The following is a 23,859-nucleotide window of genomic DNA, read 5'->3' on the forward strand; positions in this document are numbered from 1 at the left end:
CAAAAGACTGAGTACTGTACCATTTGTTATAATGGTATTGATCTTGTGTAAAAGAGGTGAGGAATTACTTTTTAGCTTGTGGAAGCTGTATGATGTCTATCTGTGCTTGTAGTTTGTTTTCTTCTTCAACTTGCCTTCTATTTCTAAAGGCTTGGGTGGATGTACCACGGAAAGAACCCATCAAAAGCAAAAAAAAAAAAACAGTCTTGCTCAAAAAACTTACAAAAACTGTACTAGAGTCTTATAACTTACTTAGAAAAAACTTGCATTACATAAGACTTATTGTCTATTACTGACTATGTAGCGGTGTCTTTCCCAGGTTCCCAAAATGAAGCAACTACTGAGCTGTCAAGGTAGGATCCAACATGAGTCAAAAGTATAACAAATTTCTCAGTCCAATAAAGTTTGTTTTAAAAAGTTTTAGTGAAAATTCAAAGCAAGATAGTTCACATAAAAATTGAGAAAAACGTTATTACACACACAGGACAAAATGCAAAAAAAGGAAAAAACAATTCTTCTGCAAACCTAGCTTTTTCTTGTTAGACCTCCGTTGCTTTGTACACTTAAAGGCTATGTTATTTCTCTATGGCAAAGTTACATATGCTTTACTTATTACATTCAGTATGTTCTACACGTACAGCCCATTCAATATGGTCAATACGTTCAATATGATATGGTATGAAAATTATTCACCCTTCATGCAAAGCAGATCATAATCTGGGACTAATCTGTTGCCAGATGGACAAGAAATAATCAGAATATTCCATTTCAGTTTAGCTTGTTGGGGTTTGGGGGTTATATCAGAATCTCCTATATAATATACATTAATATATAGGCAAACATTTTAACATCATTTAGAAAATACTACCAATTTAACATAACCTGACTAACTAGCAAATGGCTCTTACAGACAATTTTGGAATTAATAAATATTTTTTTTTAATCTTTAAGAACAACTTGGTTATGGCATCAATTCTCTTCCTGGTAGCCGGGGCATGCCCATGAGATCACAATATACTAGACAAGACAAGACAGTTAAAATTAGGACAATTTGAATAATTAATAATTTTTTAAATGGGGATATTTTCTTTTTTCCTTTCATTTTTTTGTTTTCTCTTCAATGAGAGCAAAGAAACAATTAACCTAAACATAATTTAGGTGGCCAGTATGCTCCATCCAAGTTTTTTTGCTCTATACCTCAAGGTGCCTATTACTTGCAATTGTGCCAAGGATATTGGTCTGAGAGTTCTGTGAGATTTGGCCAGTATTTGACCTAGCCGGATATAACTTTATTCTTTAATCTGACAATAGTAAAGTTTCAGTATCTCTTACTTACATGATGAAGGCAAATTTCATAAATATACTTATCATGATCCACTCATTCATACATTTCATTAATTATTGTAACCCATTTCAGTGTTGTGAGGAACGAGAACTTACCAGAACAGCACTGGGTGCAGGGTAGGAGCTTGGTTTGAATGTAATGCCAGTACATTTCTGTGCACTCCTGCATTCACTAAAACACACTCATACAATGCCTGATGCAAATATGGTAATTTGTTAGGAATTTTAAACAACTTTTTGAGGTTATACTAGGCAATCAATAAAATCTCTATGAAGAGGGAAATACTTCAGAAAGTCTACTATTTTCATAAGAACATAGGATGGAACCCAATTCATCTTTGACAAGTCAATTAATAAACCGGGTTCTTTTGTACAAATACAATAGTTTTTCAGCAAATTACAGTAGTCAGGGAATATTCATTTTAAAGGCTACAAAGAACTTCACCTAAAGGAATAAATCAAGTATGTATGAAAAATGCAAGTTAATCAAAATGCTGTATAAGTTGGAAATCCATACAGGAAAATGCAAGTGAGTTCAAAGTGGTGTTTGTAATTCCAAGGCCAGATAGATATGGCAATAAAATAATACTGGATTTTAACTGCATCCCTCATGTTTCATCATCATTTGAGTACCTCTTTATTTTGTAGTTGGGAATACTTTTCTGGGTGACAGGAACAACATTGGCCACCTACTACATGCTGTGATTAGAACAGCAATGATTGGAGAGACAGCAATTCAAAATCAAGAAACATGGTCTCTGGGAGGTCACAGGGATAAGACTCAACTGAGGTATAAAAGATGTACGGATCCATTAGACAAGCCAGATCATCATGAAAGCAAGAGTTAAACAAAACAAAGCCTGAAAATAAAGTAAAGAGACAAAATGAGGATAAAGTTGAAGAAGCATACAGAACATTAAAAACTGTTTGTGAGGGAACTGTCCATTAGTAACTAAAGAAAGTCTGCTGTAAAAAATAATCTTAATTTGCAAAATGGGTCACAGGAATGTTTTTGTTATAATATTTGCAGCTAAAAACATGATGTGCTGGGGCTTGGGCTTCAAAAAAAAAAAAGAACACATTGTCACATTTGCTCTGACATTATTAGGTTCAGTAAGCTAAAGGGAAGTAAACAATTCAGACCTTCAGAAGTTAAGAATATTTTTAACACAGTTCTTAATCTGTCTGGATGCCAGTGAAGAGAATGACTGATACATCCATTTTCTAAACATATTTGTTACTGGCAATAAATTCACTTATAGTGACTCCAAGGTCTCAGCTACTATATGTCTTTCGTGGGACACTTTAGGGATTTGAAATCAAATACAGATCACTGGAACCAGAACCACCAGTTCTAACCCTCAGCTAAAAGAGATCAATATTTAACCAGTTAGATAATAAAAATAAATATTAAAGTTAATAAACAGTAGATACAGGAATTCCTTTAAATGTATGTTCAATTTAAACACAGGACTATGCTGTTCACAGTCCAAATCCATTAGAAAACATCACAGACAGTCTGTTTGTTGTTTGGTGAAAGTGAAATCCACATACACAAGCGACAGAGACCCCCTGATAATATTAAATAAAACAAGTTTAGAGGGGCATATAACAGTCATGGGGGCTTCAATTACTCACATATTAAGTGGAATAACTTTACAAGTAATAGAGTGCATAGAGAAGTTAATCAGTGACAGATATTAGGGTAAATTATTTCTGATATAAAAAAATGTAAAAAGGATATACTGTAGCCTTTTTAATTGGAGCAATGGAGTAGGTTTACAAAACATTTCACATATAATTCAGGACAAGTTCATCCCAAAATGCAAAAATAGTAAGAAATAAATGAGAACTTCACAAAGAATATAAGGAGCTAATGAAGAAGTTGCACAGTGAAAATGTTTTGTAAGGTGTACAATACAACAAACACCAGTATTAACAATAGGGCTTATGACAGTCCTACTGTTAAAAGGTAATTAGGGCGAAATATAGAAAAAAAACAAAAGTCACTGCATTCTTTCAGCGTTTTAGTAGTAAAAGAATGGTCAAGAAGGAGGTGAACTGTGTTAGAAACAGTAATAGCAAACTAAAATATACCCACAGTGAAACAGAAAATGTTGTAAATATGTAGTTTCTTCAGTTTTTAAGTGGGAAGATGTCTAAGACTCCTAGGTACTATCAAGGGATTTGGAAATGTGACCACAGAATTGTTGCTTAGAATAAAAAGCCTTAGCAAATGTTTCAGAAATTACTGCTCACTGGGGAAATGCAGGGCATGAATCATGAGGAAAGCTTGAAGGAGTTGAAATTTTCAGTTTAAGCAAATGGAGATTAAGATGTCACATGACTGAAGTGTTTAAAATTATGAAAGGAATTTGTATAGTGGATCAAGACTGTTACTATAAAATGAGTTTAATAAGAACATAGGGGCACAGTTGGAAACGTAACTGTAATATTTACACACACATCAGGTTTTCTTCACACAGAGAACTAGAGACACAAGGAATAAGTTACCAAGTAGTGTGGTGGTCAGTAGGACTCTAGAGAATTTCAAAACACCACTTGATCTCGTTTTGGAGGAATAAGATAGATAGGATTGTTAAGCTTTGTTGGGCTAAATTGCTAGTTCTTGTCAAAAGTTTATGTAATGTTCTAATGTCAGAACCACAAGCTATTCCTTGTAATTGGTAAAATTAACTACATGATCATAGATTTCAGGAAGTTTAAGGCAGGCTATACTCCTATATACAGTGCTTTGGAAATGGTCAGTAGCTATACATTTCTGATAGTCACCATATATAAAAAAAAATGGGTGTGTTAATTTTCTTTTTTATAACAACATCAAGCTTCAATCAAATCAAAAAAATGTTAAACACGATCACAAATAATCGGACGGAGCCAAGGGGCATGGCTAGTATATATATATGTTATACAGTATGGATTTTTGCATCGCCTTATAGGGAATGACCCTTGGACATCAGCACCTGAGGCGAAACTTCTGACGTTGCACCATGGCGGCTGATTTGTTTATTTGACGGAGTGAAGACAGTAGTATTACATTCTTTGGTCTGAATTGCAATCTGATTATCTGGCTGGTTACCTACCAGGTAATGCTTTTGGTTGGTCGCCAGTTGGCAAACATTTGCCATGTCCTCTCAGTTGCAAGAAGCATATCATAGATATGTTACACAGTATCTGCCAAATAATACAATAAGTACATGACATGTGTTTCACCCTTATTGGGGCTCATCAGGCATATGCACTTGTATTATTTGACCATTCCTTTTTTGGGGATTGTCTTACTGTTGTCTTGCTCCACTACACCTGTTTGTCAATTTTATTTGTACCAAAGTTGTAAAGTTGATTCACAATCACTTATGCTTCCTAACTGGACAGATTGATATCCCTGAAGCTTAAAGCCTTGGTGTTAGACTGTTAGAGTGCTCCCTTAATTTTTTAAATAGTGTATATATTCACACATGCATTCTAGGAAGACAAACTTAAGGGCTTGTCAATTTATAATTCTACCCAATGCCAAGGGCTGGTGCTGTCTTGTAATGTTTCTCCTTTCCTTCTCAGAAACAAACATGTCGCCGGCACCTCACATCACCTCTGGTTTCAGGGATCCTGGACCCACCATTTCTGCCTTATCAACTTCATAACTGGCAATACTTGCATCTTTCTCCAGTCTAATGACAGACTCACATACTGTCTGCATATGTTAACTTGAGTTTATTGTTTTTGCTTAAAAATATATGGGATACGCCTGACTGACTGACATTCCAAATGAATTTTCTGACATTTTCTGTCCAGTAAATGAAACCTATTGCTTAAAATCCATACTAAATAAAACAAATTCAAACATTATTATATATGTATTGTTGAATTAGACAATTACAAGATAATTCCTGATATTTTCATTTAAACCAGCTCTTTAAAGTTGCTTTTGTAACAACATGCTTTGAAAGTCTGGTTTGTCAGTGAACCAATCAGTTAAGTTTATAATAATTCCAATTATTTGATTTACAGTGGGTGGCACAGTGGCGCAGTGTGTAGCGCTGCTACCTTGCAGTTAGGAGACTCAGGTTTGCTTCCCAGATCCTCCCTGCATGGAGTTTGCATGTTCTCCCCATGTCTGCGTGGGTTTCCTCCGGGTACTCCGGATTCCAAAGACATGCAGGTTAGGTGCATTGCTGATTCTAAATTGTCCCTAGTGCGTGCTTGGTATGTATGTGTGTGTGTGTGTGTGCGTGTGTGCGCCCTGCCCGGGGTTTGTTTCCTGCCTTGCGTACTATGTTGGCTGGGATTGGCTCCAGCAGACCCCCGTGACCCTGTAGTTAGGATATAGCGGGTTGGATAATGGATAGATGATTTACAGTATTATTTGCATCATTAAATAATTAAAAATTAATTCAAATTTCAAATGTCAAACTCATGGTGTTTTCATTTTTCAAATCTGTCCATCTTTTTTCATTTGTCCCAACTTTAAAGTTCTTGTGAAAAATCAAAGTTATCAATTTTACATTTAGTCCTTTATTTCAGAACTCTGATTAAGAAGCCTTTGTTTTGCTGTGCAAGAATTCAGACTTTGTTATTTCCTATTCCTGTATACAAATCCAGAATCTGAAAATTAACTTGTCATTACATGTAGACAATAAATTATAACTGTGATAAAGCCTTGTATTCTTCAGTGTACAACTTAAATATGTGTCAAATGCTTACACTTACAGGTTATACTCATGAATGTCAGTTTGCATTAAAAAGCTAAACAAATGATACAAATTCAATGTTTTGCAGATTTGTATTAGGAATGAAGTACACTGTTTCACTTGCCTGGCTATAACTGCATGTTTCCGCAATTACACGTCTCTGTTAACACACAGTACACGTTGGTAGGTAGGTAGATATGCCCCAGAGATATTCTCTGAACTTTCTTTGACAATTATATATATATATATATATATATATTATATATATATATATATATATATATACTCGTATATTCAATGCATTTGTAGTCTGAAACACAATCTGATTGTATGGGTGGTTACCTTGTGATTGGTCAGCAAGTCGGCCAACATCCGCCACAGTGCTCTCTTTCATTTGCGAGAAGCAGATCATAGAATGGTTGAAATAGTTTTACTGTCAAATAATGCAAAGAGTACGCGACACATGTTTTGCCCTAATTCTGGGGCGGGGCCCAGACATGTAAATAACCTGGGGGACGGGGTGTGCGTTTGGGGGTCAGGAAGGACTCAGTACAGGCTTCACTCCTCAAATACAACTCCGGGCTTATAACTTACCAAATGGAGAATGTGAAGGGGACATACAGGCGTAGGCTGGTTTCTGGGGATGAAACAAAAACTCGGAGGAGAGAGTAGAGCCGCCCATTGGGACTGAGGTCCCAGATAAATATGGGGTATCCCCAGTCCAGCAGGCACTGCTCATCACTTGTCCAATACAGTCCCCACAGTGAAGCATGGCGGTGGCAGCATCATGCTGTGGGGGTGTTTTTCAGCTGCAGGGACAGGATGACTGGTTGCAATCGAGGGAACGATGAATGCGGCCAAGTACAGGGATATCCTGGACAAAAACCTTCTCCAGAGTGCTAAGGACCTCAGACTGGGCTGAAGGTTTACCTTCCAACAAGACAATGACCCTAAGCACATAGCTAAAATAACGAAGGAGTGGCTTCACAACAATTCTGTGACTGTTCTTGAATGGCCCAGCCAGAGCCCTGACTTAAACTCAATTGGGCATCTCTGGAGAGACCTAAAAATGGCTGTCCACCAACGTTTACCATCCAACCTGACAGAACTGGAGAGGATCTACAAGGAGGAATGGCAGAGGATCCCCAAATCCAGGTGTGAAAAACTTGTTGCATCTTTCCCAAGAAGACTCATGGCTGTATTAGCTCAAAAGGGTGCTTCTACTAAATACTGAGCAAAGGGTCTGAATACTTAGGACCATGTGATATTTCAGTTTTTCTTTTTTAATAAATCTGCAACAATTTCAAAATTCTTTTTTTTATCTGTCAATATGGGGTGCTGTGTGTACATTAATGAGGAAAAAAATTAATTTAAATGATTTTAGCAAATGGCTGCAATATAACAAAGAGTGAAAAATTAAAGGGGGTCTGAATACTTTCTGTACCCACTGTATAGTCCCTGGTCCAGTCCAATTGTCTTGGTTAGTAAGCCCGACAGCAGTTGGAGGTTTTGTAATGACTTCCATCGGCTTAACCAGGTCTCCCTTTTTGATGCTTATCCCATGCCTCGTGTGAATGACCTCCTCGAGAGGCTTAGACAAGCAGAATTTTTGACCATGAGAAAGGGGTACTGGCAAATTCCTTTAATGTGAAGGTCAAGACCGCGTTTAGCACTCCTAGCGGACACTGGCAGGGTTACACGGGGCTCCTGCGACTTTCCAGCGTCTGGTGGACAAAGTGCTCCAACCCCATAATGCGTATAGTGCTGCCTATCTGGATGACGTCGTCATCTATTCCATCACATGGAAGGAACATGTACAGCAGGTCACTGCGGTATTGCGGACACTAGGAGAAGCCGGGCTTCTTATTAATCCCAAGAAATGGTTCTTTGGATTGAAAGAAGCTAAATATTTGGGCTACCTGGTGGGTCGGGGTACTGTGAAACCACAGTGTTCAAAAATAGATGCCATTGTTAAATGGTCCCATCCACAAACCAAGAGGCAAGTCCAAGCCTTTCTCGGGTTGGCCGGCTACTAACGCCAGTTTGTACCTCGGTTTTCTGAGAAAGCGGCGCCCTTGACTGATCTTACAAAGAAGAGGGCTCCTAATCATGTGGTATGGACTGACAAGGCGGACGCTGCATTTAGTGACTTAAAACAGGCTCTTACGTCAGCACCAATATTAAAAGCTCATAATTTTTCTCTCCCTTTTATTTTCCAGATGGACGCTTCAGACACAGGCCTGGGTGCTGTGCTGAGCCAAAGCATCGATGTACCTGAGCCGGAAACTGTTGGATCGGGAGACCAGGTATGCAGCGGTGGAAAGGGAAGCCCTTGTGATCAAATGGGCGATTACGCAGTTGAGGTACTACCTCTTGGGCCGGAAGTTCACTCTAATGATGGATCATGCTCCTTTACAGTGGATGGCCCTTCACAAGGAGTCGAATCCACGGGTCACTAGGTGGTTTCTTGACCTTCAACCTTACATGTTTTCGCTTATTCATCGTAAGGGTTCTGTCCATGCCAACGCTGATGCTCTCTCTCGTGCCCACAACCTCTCGGTGCAGGACGCCCGAGACCGATGGGTCTGGTCTTGGGGAGGGGGTTTGGGCTTGTCACACACGTGCGAGTAGGAGGCAGCTAAAGGGCCTGAGTAATGGTAATAAAACATCCGACCAGGGGGTGGCAGAGTGCGCTGACTGTCTTTCTCAGTTCCCTACAGACCTTGCCCGGGAAATCCTGCAAGGTTCCGGCACCTCAGAAGACATCTTTTCCGAAGCCGGCCCCTTTGATGACGTCACTTCTGAAACCGGCCCCTTTGCTGACATCAGTTCCTCTCCAGACCTTTAAAGCCTCCATCTTGAGCTACTATAGCCAGTTCTGTTTTGGACTCTGTGATATGCACATCGTGTATTTGATTTAGAAAACCCTTTTGCAGCTGGGAAAAAACAATATACGGGTGGCTGCCCCAAACCTTTATAATGTCTTGGACTCATTTGTATGAAAATATATATATATATATATATATATATATATATATATATATATATATATATATATATATATATATATATATATATATATATATATATATATACACAGTATATATATATATACTGCTCAAAAAATGAAAGGAACACTTTTTAATCAGAGTATAGCATCACATCAATGAAACTTCTGGGATATTGATCTAGTCATTTAAGCAGAGAGGGTTGTTAATCAGTTTCAGCTGCTTTGGTGTTAACAAAATTAACAACAGGTGCACTAGAGGGGCAACACTGAGATAACCCCAAAACAGGAATAGTTTAACAGGTAGAGGCCACTGACATTTTTCCCTCCTCATCTTTTCTGATTGTTCTTTCACTTGTTTTGCATTTGGCTATGGTCAGTATCACTACTGGTAGAATGAGGCAATACCTGGTAGTCTAGCTTCTTCAGGATGGTACATCAATACATTCCATTGCCAGAAGGTTTGCTGTGTCTCCCAGAACAGTCTCAAGGACATGGAGGAGATTCCAGGAGACAGGCAGTTACTCTAGGAGAGCTGGACAGGGCCATAGAAAGTCATAAACTCATCAGCAGGATTGGTATCTGGTCCTTTCGGCAAGGAGGAACAGGATGAGCACTGTCAGAGCCCTACAAAATGACCTCCAGTAGGCCACTGGTGTGAATGTCTCTGACCAAACAATCAGAAACAGACTTCATGAAGTCGGCCTGAGGGCCCAACGTCATCTAGTGGGCCCTGTGCTCACTGCCCTGTGCTTTTCACAGATAAAAGCAGGCTCCCCCTGAGCATATGTGACAGACGTGAAAGGGTCTAGAGAAGCTGTGGAGAACGTTATGCTGCCTGTAACATCTTTCAGTTTGACTTGTTTGGGGGTGGGTCAGTGATGGTCTGGGAAGGCATATCCATAGAGGGACGCACAAACCTCTACAGGTTTGACAACGGCATCTTGACTGCCATGAAGTATCGGGATGAAATCCTCTGACCCTTTATCAGACCCTATGCTGGTGCAGTGGATCCTGGGTTCCTCCTGGTGCATGACAATGCCTGGCCTCATGTGGCGAGAATATGCAGGCAGTTCCTGGAAGATGAAGGAATTGATACCATTGACTAGACCCCACGCTCGCCTGACCTAAATCCAATTGAACACCTCTGGGATATTATGTTTCGGTCCATCTGACGCCACCAGGTTGTACCTTGGCCTGTTCAGGAGCTCAGTGATGCCCTGGTCCAGAACTGGGAAGAGGTCCCCCAGGACACCATCCGTCGTCTCATTAGGAGCATGCCCGGACATGGTCAGGCATGCATACAAGCACATGGGAGCCATACAAACTACTGAGTACGATTTTGAGTTGCAGCAATGAAATTTTGGCAAAATGGACTAGCCTGCCACATAATTTTTTCACTTTGATTTTCGGGGTGTCTTTGAATTCAGCCCTCTGTAGGTTGATAATCTTCATTTCCATCAAACGATGTGGCATCCTTTCATTCCTAACGCAGCATACTCAATAAAGCAAATTAAACTCAGTTCAGGTTTACCAGAACTTCATAGAATATTCAAAGCTACAAACCAACAACTTGTTTTCTAGATATATTCATAAAAGGATTTTTTTCACATTCTTTAAAGACTGCAGTAGGTAACCCCCTATTTAATAAAATAACCTTGGCTGCTCTATTTTGGATAATTTTAAACATTTTAATTTGTCTTTTTAATGATTATTTTCAACACTAATTGTAAGAGATACTGCAATTATAACAAACTGTATAGTTCTTCAAAAGCTTTGCACCAGTCACTAACCATTACTTTTATCTGTTTTCTTTTAATTGTTGTGGTGGCCACATTGTCAATGTATTCTGTACCTGCCATTGATGTAGAGAAGGATATGTATAGCTATAACTAGTGATGAGTCCTGCTGCAACAGATCTTACAGGACAGTTCATCATAACAATAATTAAGAACTTCATTACATTTCAGAGAATGCAAGCTGGATGTTTTGTTTTTTTTTTTTTTTATGGGCTTGTAACCCACAGAGCTTTATTTTCTCCAGAAGTACATCTGCTTGAGTTTTTGTTTTCATCTTCTTCCAGATCATCTGAGCAGAGCCTACTGTATGTTATTAATCTGGATCCAGACTTTACCCAGTATAAGCTTTAGAGACTTAAAAACAACCCACAGTTAATAATAACTTGAGTTATGCTTGTGCCACTTCTTTATTCTACATTTTATTTGATTGTCACTAAGGAGATCAACTGTTTTCTTTGCATTTTGTGTATTTTTGTGTCTCTGTGTCTAAAATTAGGAACACATTTATACATATTCGGGATCATGTAGCAAGGAAAAGGATGCTAAACAGAGGAAAAAAAATGATACCCATACTGGCATGACAAAGCACTTCAAAATGCCTGTCTCACATGGCAGAAGGATACCATACACAGGAGGATATCAATGGCCTAAGAGTGAAAAATAAGTTAAATAGAGCTGCATGAAAATCACTAGAGGACATTCACACCACCACAGAATCAAAGGATCTAGCAAAACAGGACAAAACACTGCTGCCCATGCATGACAGGCAATTTACAAACATTATTGGGGTCTGACCTTCCAAGACAGAGTTATAAACTTTGTTGAAATTGCAGAAGACGGGATTAAGGGGGATTTTCTACCCACTTTAAACAACAGAAGTCCTGGAAAATGCCTTGCATTTCAGATTTTTTTAAAAGTACCTCAAAAACCTACAGGAGGGTACTTTTCCAAGATGCTAACAACCCTTAAGGTTGGTAGAACAAAGATGGTAAATCTAGGATGGAGTTTAAATGTTAATCAGGAGACAAGTTGGGTGAAGACTCATTAATCAAATATTGCATGCAGAAATTTAACCTCCTTGGTGTTAACCCTGAGCATGACTCAGGCTTGGAATTCTATGTAATGACAGTTAAACACAAATAAGATTTGCTTTCACTGTGTTAAGCCTGAATACCTCTTGGGACAGTATTCTGCTGCAATACAGTGGATAAAATAGTATACTGCAAAGAAAATCATTAATATTTCTATGAGTTTTCCCAATTTAAGGTAACTGGTCAATATTCATGAGTGTAGCAGTGCCTTCAACCAAAATACAATGGCATGTAAACAAGAAGCTGCAAATCCAGCTTTGGAACAAACAGAAATTGAAACATTAGTTGAATCAAATGATAGTGATCCCAGTGTGAATTGGTCATCAGACAATGGATAGTAGAAGTGATGCATGCAGCCCTGTATGACTGAACCGCCTTAGTATATCTGGTTAATTTTGTTGCCTGAAGGTTTACTATGCAAGAAGAAGCATGGCAAAAAGACAAAATGTTTGTGATCAAGTGAAAGGACAAGAACGATAAAATTTAAGCTCTGTTCATGATGCAGCAACTACTAATGTTCACATCTGGAGAAATGTGGAAGCCATTTAGTCTTGTGCTGTTGTAATCTAAAACAACACAGTGGGTTCATCAATTGTGTGCATTAGGCCCTGACATTCTACCCTCATCTACAAAGAGCAACAGAAAAAGTATAAGAAAAGTGTACAAAGAAAAAAATGCTTCTACTGTCTCGATTGCAACATCAGGCTGTGCGTTGGTGACTGTTTCACAACATGTCACATGAGGAACATGTACTAAATCTGCCTCAGTTCAGCAGTGGACACTAAGCATGCATTTTCTACTACTGTATATTAATGTTGCCATTTTGATAGTCACATGTTTCTGTTATACATAACATTTTTTTCTTGTTGAAAAATATTCAACATTTTTGATTTTTTTATTCAGGGATAAACATAACACTAGAGAGGTTAAAGAAAGCAATGTTATCCTTCTGAAGTATGGCATATCTATGAGATAAGGAAAATGTCTGATTAGGTTAGATTAGATTACATAAACTATTAATTCCAAAGGGAAATTTAGATGCATACAACAGCAGAAACACAAAAAAGCAAAGATACAGGCTCATGTGACAAATACTACAATCAATCATTTGAAAATTAGACAGAGAGAGAGAGACAGAAGTTGGGAGCATGCACTGATACAGCACAACAAACCACTCGATAAACCACCTCAGGATCCCAAATTAGGACCTGAGTGCAGTCATGCAAAGAGTGACACATCAGCACCACGCTACTTTGAGGTTTTTACAGTGAATGGAGTGGACAGATAGGTAGATAAAATATGAAATAAATAATAATTAAATAAATGAATGTATATTGTGCAAAAGTGCAAAATAAACATAAAAGAGTATAAGCATTTAAACTGAGACATCAAAAGAAGAATTGAATTGTCCGACTGAAAAGATTCCACATTTGCTTCTTAGCACAATGTGGAGCAATAAGCCTGTGGTTAAAGGTACTTACTATATTCCAACACAGTGCTTCCTGGAGGGAAAGGAAGGGATATTTCATTATGGCTTTCAGGTTTGCCATCATTCTCTTTTTTACAACAGCTTTCAATGTGTCCAGGGTTAGCCCAGTGATGAAGCAAGTTTTCTTGATAAGTTAGTTTAGGCATAGTATGCCTTTTAAACTGAAGTTGCTTCCTTGGTAGACCACAGCATAGAACAATTCTGTATCCAAAGCCTAGGCCACTCATCTTCAGAACATGTTAAATGATGTAGAATGAATACTTTACCCTGGTGGAGAAAACCCTGAAATGACATACCTGTGGCAATAAAGATTTACAAATAGTAGAGTTAAAATATCAAGTAAAAATTATTCTAACTGAAGTAAAAAATATGTTTGTGCATATTCTGCAATGCACTGACTCTTTGTTCCTACATTTTGCCTGGTGCTAAAATTATATACAGTATATATTTTTTGAACATGTGTAAGCTTACATAATGCTGTACACAATGTGTTAAAAATTGTGTGACAATGCTAAAGAATTTGAGCTTGTGTTTTCAGCAGCTGTTTTTTTTACATATACATTCATATCCATACAACTGCAAAACATCAGATCACCCATATGTTTCCATCTTGGCAGTATCACACTGTGATAATGCAGACACCACCTGTGAACAGTTTGCCAGTCCTTTACAGGACATTACCACACATACAATTCCATTCACTCATTTATTTACACATTTTGAGTTACCAATTTATATAGTGCCTTGTACATGTGAAAGGCTCTATATAAATAATATATAATAATATAAAATAAGAAATATAAAACAAATGTATAAAATGCATTATTACTATTATTTTTATGTGGAAGAAAAACTAAGGTATTCAGAGAGAAACCCATGCATTATAATGTACATGGAGAAATGTGTGAACATCACACAGACAGTAGTAGCCAGATCAGTAGGCTATTTAAAGTTAGGACTCTGAAATCTTCCAGGTAGCAGTACTAAACACATTTCACATTTATTTTTCCTATTTCACTATAAATACTTAATCAGTGTGTTTAATATGTCTATTAAAGCTGAAAGGGTCTAACTTTAAAGCAAGCCACTTACTTATTTATAGTAACAAAGCAAAGAAGCATTGATAGTACTACTTCTAAGTTTGAGCTTAAAGTTCAGCCCATAAGCTACTAAAATAAACATACGGTAGTATTCACACAATAAATATATAAATTCGACAAATACAATTGACAAATATAACTTAACAAAATCAAATTAAATTCAAGAGCTGTATACCTTGAATTATCAGCATGTCCTTTGGAAAACCTGCAGAAAACGTAACAAATAGCTTGCAACTAGTTATTTACTATTGGGCAGTTTGATAGACCTCCCTAAAACTTTTTTAAAATTTAAAACCGAGGTCAGGAGATGTGTGTGAACATAAACCTTCCTACAGGTGGCACAAGTGTAGGACAAGGATAAGCCGGAAGTGGCTTTGAATCCGCTTCCGCTTAGCAGGTGACAGAACCGCCTGGTCGGACATTTTGAACCTTCAAGAAGAGGACAAGGATATCGGGGATCATCCTTTAAGCTCTTTTGCGATCATTCTAGTGATCAAGAGTCTCTGCTTGAAAGGTAGGAGAACAGAAATAGTATTTTTATCCAGAGGTTTTTTCATTCTAAATACTATCGTGTTAGAATTATTGCGGAAGCACTTGGCCGGAAGTAGGGATCAGATGATTGCCGTAACAACACGGGGGAGGGGAGGGTTTTAGGATTAGTGGAAGAAATGGAAATGTGCTTTTCTATAAGTCCAGAAAATAAAGTAGCGTGCAGAATTTACAGTGTTGCAACCGATTTCCGTTTTGTTTGAAAAGAACCTCCGCGTGAATTTTGTTCGAAATCCGCATAACTTTGTGCCTGTTTCTTATGACATCTAGGCTTGTAGCTCGCGAGTCATTCATCCTGTGTACTGTACGTGGTGGTAGTTTGCAAATATAATCCGTGAAGTAAAGAACATATTTGCGAATGTTTCACCGCTCACTCCGCCGTAACATTCCTTCATTCCAGACGTTTAATTTTGACCTGCTAAAACAGATAGTTTGCATCCATAACGATTAATTTGAACATATTACAGTGTTACTGTATTGTGTGTACAGTCACCCTTTTACAGAGAGTTACTGCAAACCTGAAACAGCTCTCGCGGTGTCACGCTGTATGTTTTGCTTAAATGTTTATTTCATTCACCTGTTTTTTGTAATAATAGCCTATTCCATCTGCGCCCCTGAATTGAATAGGTAGATTTTAAGGATGTTATGTTGCATTAATCATTTCAGCCAAGCTAAAAAAAAAAATACTTGTTATTCTTAAGCACAATACAATATTTTTTCTTACTATTCGTAATGCAGGCTTATCCTGACAAATTCTGCAAATAACAATTTGTAAAGAAAACCCATTTATAGAAATGTGGTTTATGAAATCTGATTTTCAGATATTTAAGAATCTCTCATAACAATGTAATGTAATTTTGCTTTGACCTCTTTTCAAATTGATATGCTCTGTGACATTTCCTTCACTAACAGCATACTTTGAGGAAACAAAAAATAGAGGGGTTATTGGTTTTATCCTGAATAATAATTAATATGCTTTATATTTTATTGTTCAATTGTTGCAGAATATTGCATGAACTATTGCTGTTGTGTAGTATTTAGGCACTAGTATATGGTTCCAGGAGCTCTGTCCTTTCTTGATGCTTACTCCAGTACTTGATTGTCTCCAATAATCCAAAATCTAGTGTATGACATGAACACTAACGTTTGTCCTGGTTGGTTGTGTTTATGTGCATATAGTGACAGACAGAACTTAGTAAAAGTTCTGGCATTAAATGTAAAAGCTGATTTTTTTTTAAATGGTAACACATAGGTGGTTACATATAAATAAAATTAACCTGATGTCAAAGTTTTATTTCATCTGTCCATTTTCTGGAACCAGTTTATCCAATTTTAGGGTTGTATTAGCCAAGAAGCTATCCCATGAACACGGGACAATGCAGGAACCAGGCCTACGCAGGACTTAAGTCCACCAAATGGTAACACTTAACATTCACCAAATAAGTTTTGAAGCAGACAGTTAGCCTTGCATCCAGAAATATTCTGACAGAAGAATAAGGTGCATGATCCACATTGACAGTGGTTGTCATTGTATTTAAACCTGACTTCATAGAGTAACCATTGTGCTTTCTACCACCCCAAACTAATTTATAAACCTCCTAAGAAAATGTATAAACAGGAAGTAACAATTCTGGCTACCAGTAACCTGTGATTTCAGCAGCAAGATTAGATATTTTCTCATAGACCTAAACATCACCCTATAGCTAAGAACTTTTTTTCATTATGTTTTTAGTTTTTTTTTTTTTCTGTGGGCATCCAGCCCACCAAGCAGGTCTTCCAACTTGCAGGGAAACCATGGGGGTTTGGTGGCAGGATTGGCACTCCTGCTACCATTAAAACTCCACACACTGTTCCAGTGTGGTGCTGAGGTGTTACCTGCTGCACTTGGGTCCCAATCCAGGTGGTTCAGCCTGTGGTGGGTGTGGCAACAAGCTGTCCGCACATGCTCCCAACCTTCTGTTGAAATTCTGTCCGTTTATTTCATTGTTTAGCTAAAAAATATCATGAATCACGACCAATATTAGCTGGCCAGGAAGTTCACTGACTTTGTTATAGTTGTTCCTGAAACAGGGGAATGTTAATTTGCTTCCTTATATAAGATGGTGTTAGCAGCAATTGGCTTGTGCTTAATTAATATGTTCAGCTTCAGTGTTTATCCAGTATAGTTGTTTATCCACCTGTTAATTTTCTGAACTTGCTAATTTCAAGGCAGAGTTTTGGGGACACTGATCCTTTTTAAGCCACAATGAACGAATGGAAAAATAAATACGTCCTTGGACATCTGTTCATGTCAGTTTATGCACACACAAAAAGCAGAATTTAGAGGTGCAAGTTAACTTAATGCAGACATAGTTGGGACGTAGAATGCAAGTAAGTGATGTGGACATAGGAAGAATGTGCAAACTCTACTTAGACATTAACTGATCCAGAATTCTGACCCATGTCTCTGTAAATATGAGACAGGAATAAATGTATTAATACTTTAGTATTTTTGTATCTAGTCCTGATGGAATGCATTCTGAATATCCTATTATCCAGGATAATTTGATTGTTCCATTATCTGAATTTTTCATGTTTCCTTAACATGTTGTTTTAAAGTAATTTAGTCAAAGAACTGACATATTCTAAGTCTTTATGACAAAATTTTTTTCATGTGAAAATAATTGGCTTGGTACTGTTGTATCTTTTTTTGTGTGATGCGCTGAATTCTAAGCTACTTTTTTACATTCAATTCTTGATACCTGTATGTGTTAGTCATTTCATATTTAGCAAAATTTTAGAAATATTTTAAGTATTACTAGGGGGATTCATCCCCGGCTCACTTTGCTCGCCAACCCCCCGGCCTTCGCTATGCACCAGCCACTTTGTGACTCTGCCGCTTGCGTATGTGGATTTCACTTTAACCCAACAACAAATCTTTCAATTTTTGCGGATATGCCTCTTCATTGGGAAGAAACACTACTTTTCCCTGATGGCAACACGAATTAGATGACTTACAAGTCTCTGACTTTAGTACTAGGTTGTTGTACCGTGTTAGCCATTATGAATGTAGAGAAAAGCCAAGCAAAATGACACCTTTTATTGGCTAACTAAGAAGATTACAATATGCAAGCTTTCGAGGCAACTCAGGCCCCTTCTTCAGGCAAGATGTAATCATTACATCTTGCCTGAAGAAGAACCTGAGTTGCCTCAAAGCTTGCATATTGTAATCTTCTTAGTTAACCAATAAAAGGTGTCATTTTGCTTGGCTTTTCTCTACAAGTCTCTGACTTAAAGTTTAAATCCGAACAATATATTCAATCTCTTTTCGCTGTTCCATTATTTCACAGAGTAATAATTTCTGTTTGTTTGCGCTAATGCAATCTTTGCTATCATTTTTTGAGACTTTCAAATTTTAGTACTTTCATTATCTATTTCATTTAGTAATTTCATTATGTGTCCTGCTCTGCATGTGTATTGCGCCAAGGTTTTGAAATCTCTTTACGACGTTCTACTTTGTCATCTACTCTTTGTCTTTTATTTCTGGCCCCGGACGTGGTTAAATCTCTTCGCACAAAGTCTCATCTAGCGGAACTTGAAAGTATCTCTCTGAAAAAGTCATGTCTCGTCTCAGGATTTTTTTATATAATAGAGAGATTTACTTATTTATTTTTATTAAAGCCTCAAATTGTCTTTTACTTAATGAATGCAGAATGAATCATGTAATACAAATGTTAACATTTAACTTAGACTTTACAGTGGAATTTAAAAGAACTCTGTTACCTGACCCTGATCTTATTTGAAATAAATACTCTAATAACACAAATTCATAAACAAAGACTTTTAAGCTTTCTAATTTCATCACATTCTGTTTTTTAATTTGTTTTTATGTGACTGCACTGTACCTTATAATGACAGACTATGTGTTTTGGACTTCTGTTTTGGTGTATGTCGTGTTTGTATTTGAGTCCTTAGTCATTATATACTCCTGTTAATTTTAATAAGTAATGTGTTGCATCATTAGTTATTGTAGCACCTCCCCTAGTTTGCTTTGGTCTTCATTTAATTTGAAATATGCTGTGCTCAATTTTTCAATGCTAATGTGCTAATTTTTGGAAAAATCTCAGTTGTTAGAGCAAAATAATTATAAATCGACTTTGTATATTTTGTTGGTGTCCAGTATAAGAATGTAATAAAATATTACAAGCTAGAGAAGGCTGCTAATCCATATTGGCACATTTAGTTATTTGCACATTCAAGATGCCCTGATATGCTTCTTGGAATATTGTAGTATGTCTGTTTTTTAACTGTATGACTAAGGAAATTGATGTTGGCTCACTGTGTCATCTGGGTAAATGAGATAAGAACATCCACATTTTCTGATATATGTTTGAAAGAGTAGTCCTTTTTGTAACTTAATTTTAATTGTCTTTGAAGTGTTATTTTATTATTGGTTGACCTAGAAAAATATTAACATTGCAAGATAGAGACAGTTATATTTTTGTCACATGCAAAAAATCTAATTACCTTGAAAGTCAAAGTTTGAAACATGTTTCAAAAAAGCTCTGTATCCAAGTACAGCATTCAGTTATAAAATATGGGGATTGTATTAAACAAAATATGTGTAATAAACAAATCTATCAAAATTGCAGATCCTGTCCAACACAACTAATTAAAATGACCCTCATCGAGATTTTTTGATAGTCAACTGTAAAATGTGCATACCAGCTTTTCATTGTAAATCTTCAACAATGCCAGGCAACTCACTGCTGTTATGAACAGTTACTCTTTGTTGACAGTCCCATAACAATGCAGAAGGTATCGCTAATACCCTCAGAAGTGCAGTGCTGTTTTATACATCGTGCAATCCTTTTCTGGCAATATCCGCACTGAAACCGGGTGATTGGAAGAGTGTTTTATTGCAGTCTGCTGTACTTGGAATGAAACCAAAGCAAACCAAAAAGTTCAAAACAGAGTCTATATTATGTATAGAGTGCAAGGCGGGTATGAACCTAGGAAACATAACAAATTTGAGGTTATTCCTTTCATCAAGCTCATTTGGTTAGCTAAAAACTCATCAGTCTCTCCTTAAAGTATTATAGGTTGTTATGGTTTCCTTTTTAATTACATTGACTCTGGATTCTCACAACAATTTATATGAAAACATGTGACCTGGCTTAAACTAAATTTCCTGTGGTATCAAGTATATGATAATTATTTAAAAAAAAAAAGAAAAATCATGGATGCCATTAACATTGCCTTTGAGAGTTCCCAAGTGGCTTATATGCACAAATCTAAAAAGAGAGCTTTCTCATTGTCTGTCAAAGTTGGATGGCCTCTTTAGCTCCATAATGTACTTGGTAACTCCTCTTCTTTTGATTTATTTGTGTTATTGCTAGCACATTTTATCTTCTATGCTAATGCCTCGGATTTATATTCAACAGTTTTGATAATATAACCTAATATTTTTTTTATTTTGCTTCTGCACATTGTTTAAGTCATGTGCAAGTGTTGTCAATGTAAACACCAGAATTCTGCTCTGAGTTTGCTTTATGTTGGACAGTGTAGCCTTTCTTGTATTCATAATTATTATTTTGTTTTCCTTGAGGTGCAGCCTTATCTCAGCATATGCCCAGTTTTGAATTTTTTCTGGCTTCTTCTTTGATTGTTTCTGCTACTTTCTCTGTAAATGCAACCCCTTCAATTTTTTTCTCACCTGCAAATATGCTAAGCTTGATAAATACAGCGGTAATAGTGACATTAATCAAAACACAGATTACTATTCTCTCTCAATGATCTCTCATAACTTCAGTCATTGAGGTACTACTCCCATCTCAAAGAATATGCTAGTAGAAGTTAATAAGCAATCTGGTTTTATTTTGTTGAAGACTAATTGTAAAATCCCATCATGATTGGTAGTTTTATTGAAATACGCTGCATCAAGGGCTTGAAACTCATCAGATTTTACAGTTTTGAATCTCCAAATTTGGAATTTGTTTTACACAGAAATAAAAAAAAGCAAGGGTAACAAGTATAATAGCCCAGCAGCATATCTGGGTTTGCTAATCTGCTTACCCAGAAAAACCCATATACTGTATGCCCTTCTGATCTCTCATCATGTAGTTACTTTCTCTCTCTGTCTCTCTGTCTCTTTCACCCCCACAGCTGACTTATTCAGCTGATTGTGAAGAACATTTAGCCCCAAGCCGTTGTGTGTTTTTCTCTACTGTTAAAAGAAGTGGGTGGACTGCCCAGTAATCCATAGGTGCCAAAGGCTTTATGACATCCAGTCAAGAAGCAAATTAAATTATTGTGCATTTTTCAAGGGGGCACACTGTAACCTAGTTGTTTACTTTTTATGCACCACTTTTTAATCTTTAGGTTCCCTGGCTAACAAAATTACTTCAACCTTACTTTACACATTCAGTGCAGTGAAGTGAAACTGCAACAATTTTAAAAATTAACTGTGATACATCTAAGGTCACTTGCTCCATAAGAGTGGCAAGATTTTATGAACTACAGTCTTAAAATAAGCCTTCCATCTTAATACTCATTGTTATGGGATGTTAACACTGTCTTTAGGCAATAACATGATTTTCTTACTTGCCCCCAGAACAAATGCATTTTTGCAGTTCTCGCTTTCTATTAATAATTTAACTTAAAATGTAAAGCAATTGATATTAGTATACACTGTGTGGAATGTGAAGGTGCCTTTGTGGACTTACTTCACTGTTTTGAAAGTTGAAGCATTTTTGTTTAATTCATTAAAGCGAAACTGTGCATTTTTATGTGTTTAAATATGTTTGTAACAATGATATATTAAAATAACAGTAATGACAAAATTAGGTCTGTCAGTAGTGTTCTGTTAGATTTTCACATTTAAGACTGTGTTATCCTGCTACAAAATCTGTTTTACTGGCTAAACTAGGCTTGCTGCAGCAGTACTTGCACATTTGTCCAGACTGTATAAAAGCCAGTTGAAGTCCAATAGCTGACTAGTCTGGAACTTTCACTTTTCCACTTCACTCCTATCTTTTGACTCTGAATGAGCGATATGCCTTGCAGTCACAGTTGACATGCTGTGGGATTCATCACCGCACTTTTGTTGAGTTTATGATTTCCTTTGCATACAAGGCTAAAAAAATGTTTTCTGCTTGGGTGGGTGTTTCTTTGCTACATTTATTTATTTATTTGTTTGTTTATTTATTTATTTATTTACACACACATGCTAAAGTTACATGTTTTCGCAAGCTTGTAATGCAGGGCCATAATTTAGCAGTGTGACCATGACCAAATAAAAATCCAAATATGGCATATTTAAAATCTAAAACGTTTACTAGCTAGTGCCTAATGACACTTTTTTTTTAGTCACCTGTCATGAAATTCTGTTGCATATGCTAATGTTTTATTCACATTGTAGAGGGCTGGATTAAGACTTGAATTCTTCCTCACTTCAAGGAGAAAGTCATGTCATTATGCCTAGCCTAGCAAAGATTGTGTTTCCATATGTCTCTATCACATAAACCTCAAGTAACATTCAACTTACTGGGATGACAGCAAGTCTTCCTCTTCCATAGAGCCAATAATAATATATTTCCTGTTCAAATGTTTGTGCATTTCCTTTGTACTTTCATGCCATATGAGGTCAGACCTACGCATTTTGCAACTCTCACACTTTTTTTTAAGGCAACACCTAAAAACTATTTTTTTATCTATTAGTCTAGCAATTATTTTTTCAGTTAGTCAACTAATCTAATAAATAACTTGTTGGTCAAAATAATAATTTTGGATTACTCTGTAAAATTTAATACCAAAAAGCAGACATGAAAGTGTTTCTCATTACAATATCAATACTGTATTGAGTAATAAAATGCATAAAAGGAATACAAACTCCATGTCTTTCACAAATCAAAATAATTTTGTTTCTTAAATAAACATTTGATAACAAAAGTAGTACAGTTTGAATTAAGTATTACAGATCAGGGCTGCTTAGCAGTACAATTTTTAAGTGCAAAAATGCAAGATCAAGTAACAGTAGAGTTTGTATAAGATTTCAGTAACACAAACATATAATCTGTTTAGCAGTCCAATATTAGTGCAAAGATCACTTTAAGTAACACTTTAGATTATATAGCAAAAACGTGGGCAGTCTGAACCAGATCAAAACACAAAAGTTTGTTTTTTTTTTTTTGCTTTCTCCATCAGTCTGTATCTGAATGTAACACATAAAAGCTATCCTGAGCCATAGATACGGCAAGGGTTAAGTTAGGCATTACAGTAGAGGAATGTAAGCATGTCTACATGATTTGCTTTCACACTTTCTCTTTTCTTTGTCACAATATTCCCTTCTGCTAAAGAAAGGTGTTCTGGGACAGACAAATATGACTTTGACAAGAAAGCCAAGTGAGACTCTTATCCTTTGGATTGGAATGCTCACCAAAGTACAGGACTACCTCAGTCCTCACCATTTTACTGTTGGCAGCGTTTACATGGCCATTACCATTATCACTGATGTGCTCATCTGAGTCTAAACCAGGTTGGATTCCTCTTTGAATCTTGTGATTGAGCACTGGCTGAATCATTCTGTTTCACACTTGCCTGCTGAAGAGAGTGTTGTTTCTTTTCCATTTTTTGCTTGACATGCAAGAGCTTGCACTTTGGCCTGTACTTTTAGGACATCCTCTGGTGATAAGAACTTGAGTTTCCGGAATCATGGATCAGGCAAAGGAAGCTGCCTATAGAAGTGGGGATCAAACACTCTTTAGACAGACAAGGAACACACTGACAAAAGA

At 36.9% G+C, this 23,859-nt stretch overlaps 2 protein-coding genes across 4 annotated transcripts in view; one reads left to right on the forward strand and one right to left on the reverse strand.

Moving 5' to 3' along the window:
- The window catches only part of LOC120539626 (oxysterol-binding protein 2-like), a 257,524-nt gene extending 242,688 nt beyond the window's left edge, over window positions 1-14,836 (reverse strand). The window contains exons 1-2 of one of the 2 annotated variants that reach the window (XM_039769912.1): window positions 14,715-14,836; window positions 13,432-13,735 (exon numbers count right to left, since the gene is read on the reverse strand). The gene's annotated coding sequence lies outside the window, so the exon portion shown is untranslated. The remainder of the gene's footprint in view (window positions 1-13,431; window positions 13,736-14,714) is intronic. The other variant, XM_039769915.1, reaches the window with a different exon arrangement.
- Window positions 14,837-14,922: 86 nt separating this feature from the next.
- Window positions 14,923-23,859, forward strand: part of ap1b1 (adaptor related protein complex 1 subunit beta 1) — an 89,288-nt gene continuing 80,351 nt past the window's right edge. For both annotated transcript variants that reach the window (XM_039769922.1, XM_039769923.1), the window contains exon 1: window positions 14,923-15,053. The gene's annotated coding sequence lies outside the window, so the exon portion shown is untranslated. The remainder of the gene's footprint in view (window positions 15,054-23,859) is intronic.

Source organism: Polypterus senegalus, chromosome 11 (assembly GCF_016835505.1).
Source record: "Polypterus senegalus isolate Bchr_013 chromosome 11, ASM1683550v1, whole genome shotgun sequence".
NCBI classification, from domain to species: Eukaryota; Metazoa; Chordata; class Cladistia; order Polypteriformes; family Polypteridae; genus Polypterus; species Polypterus senegalus.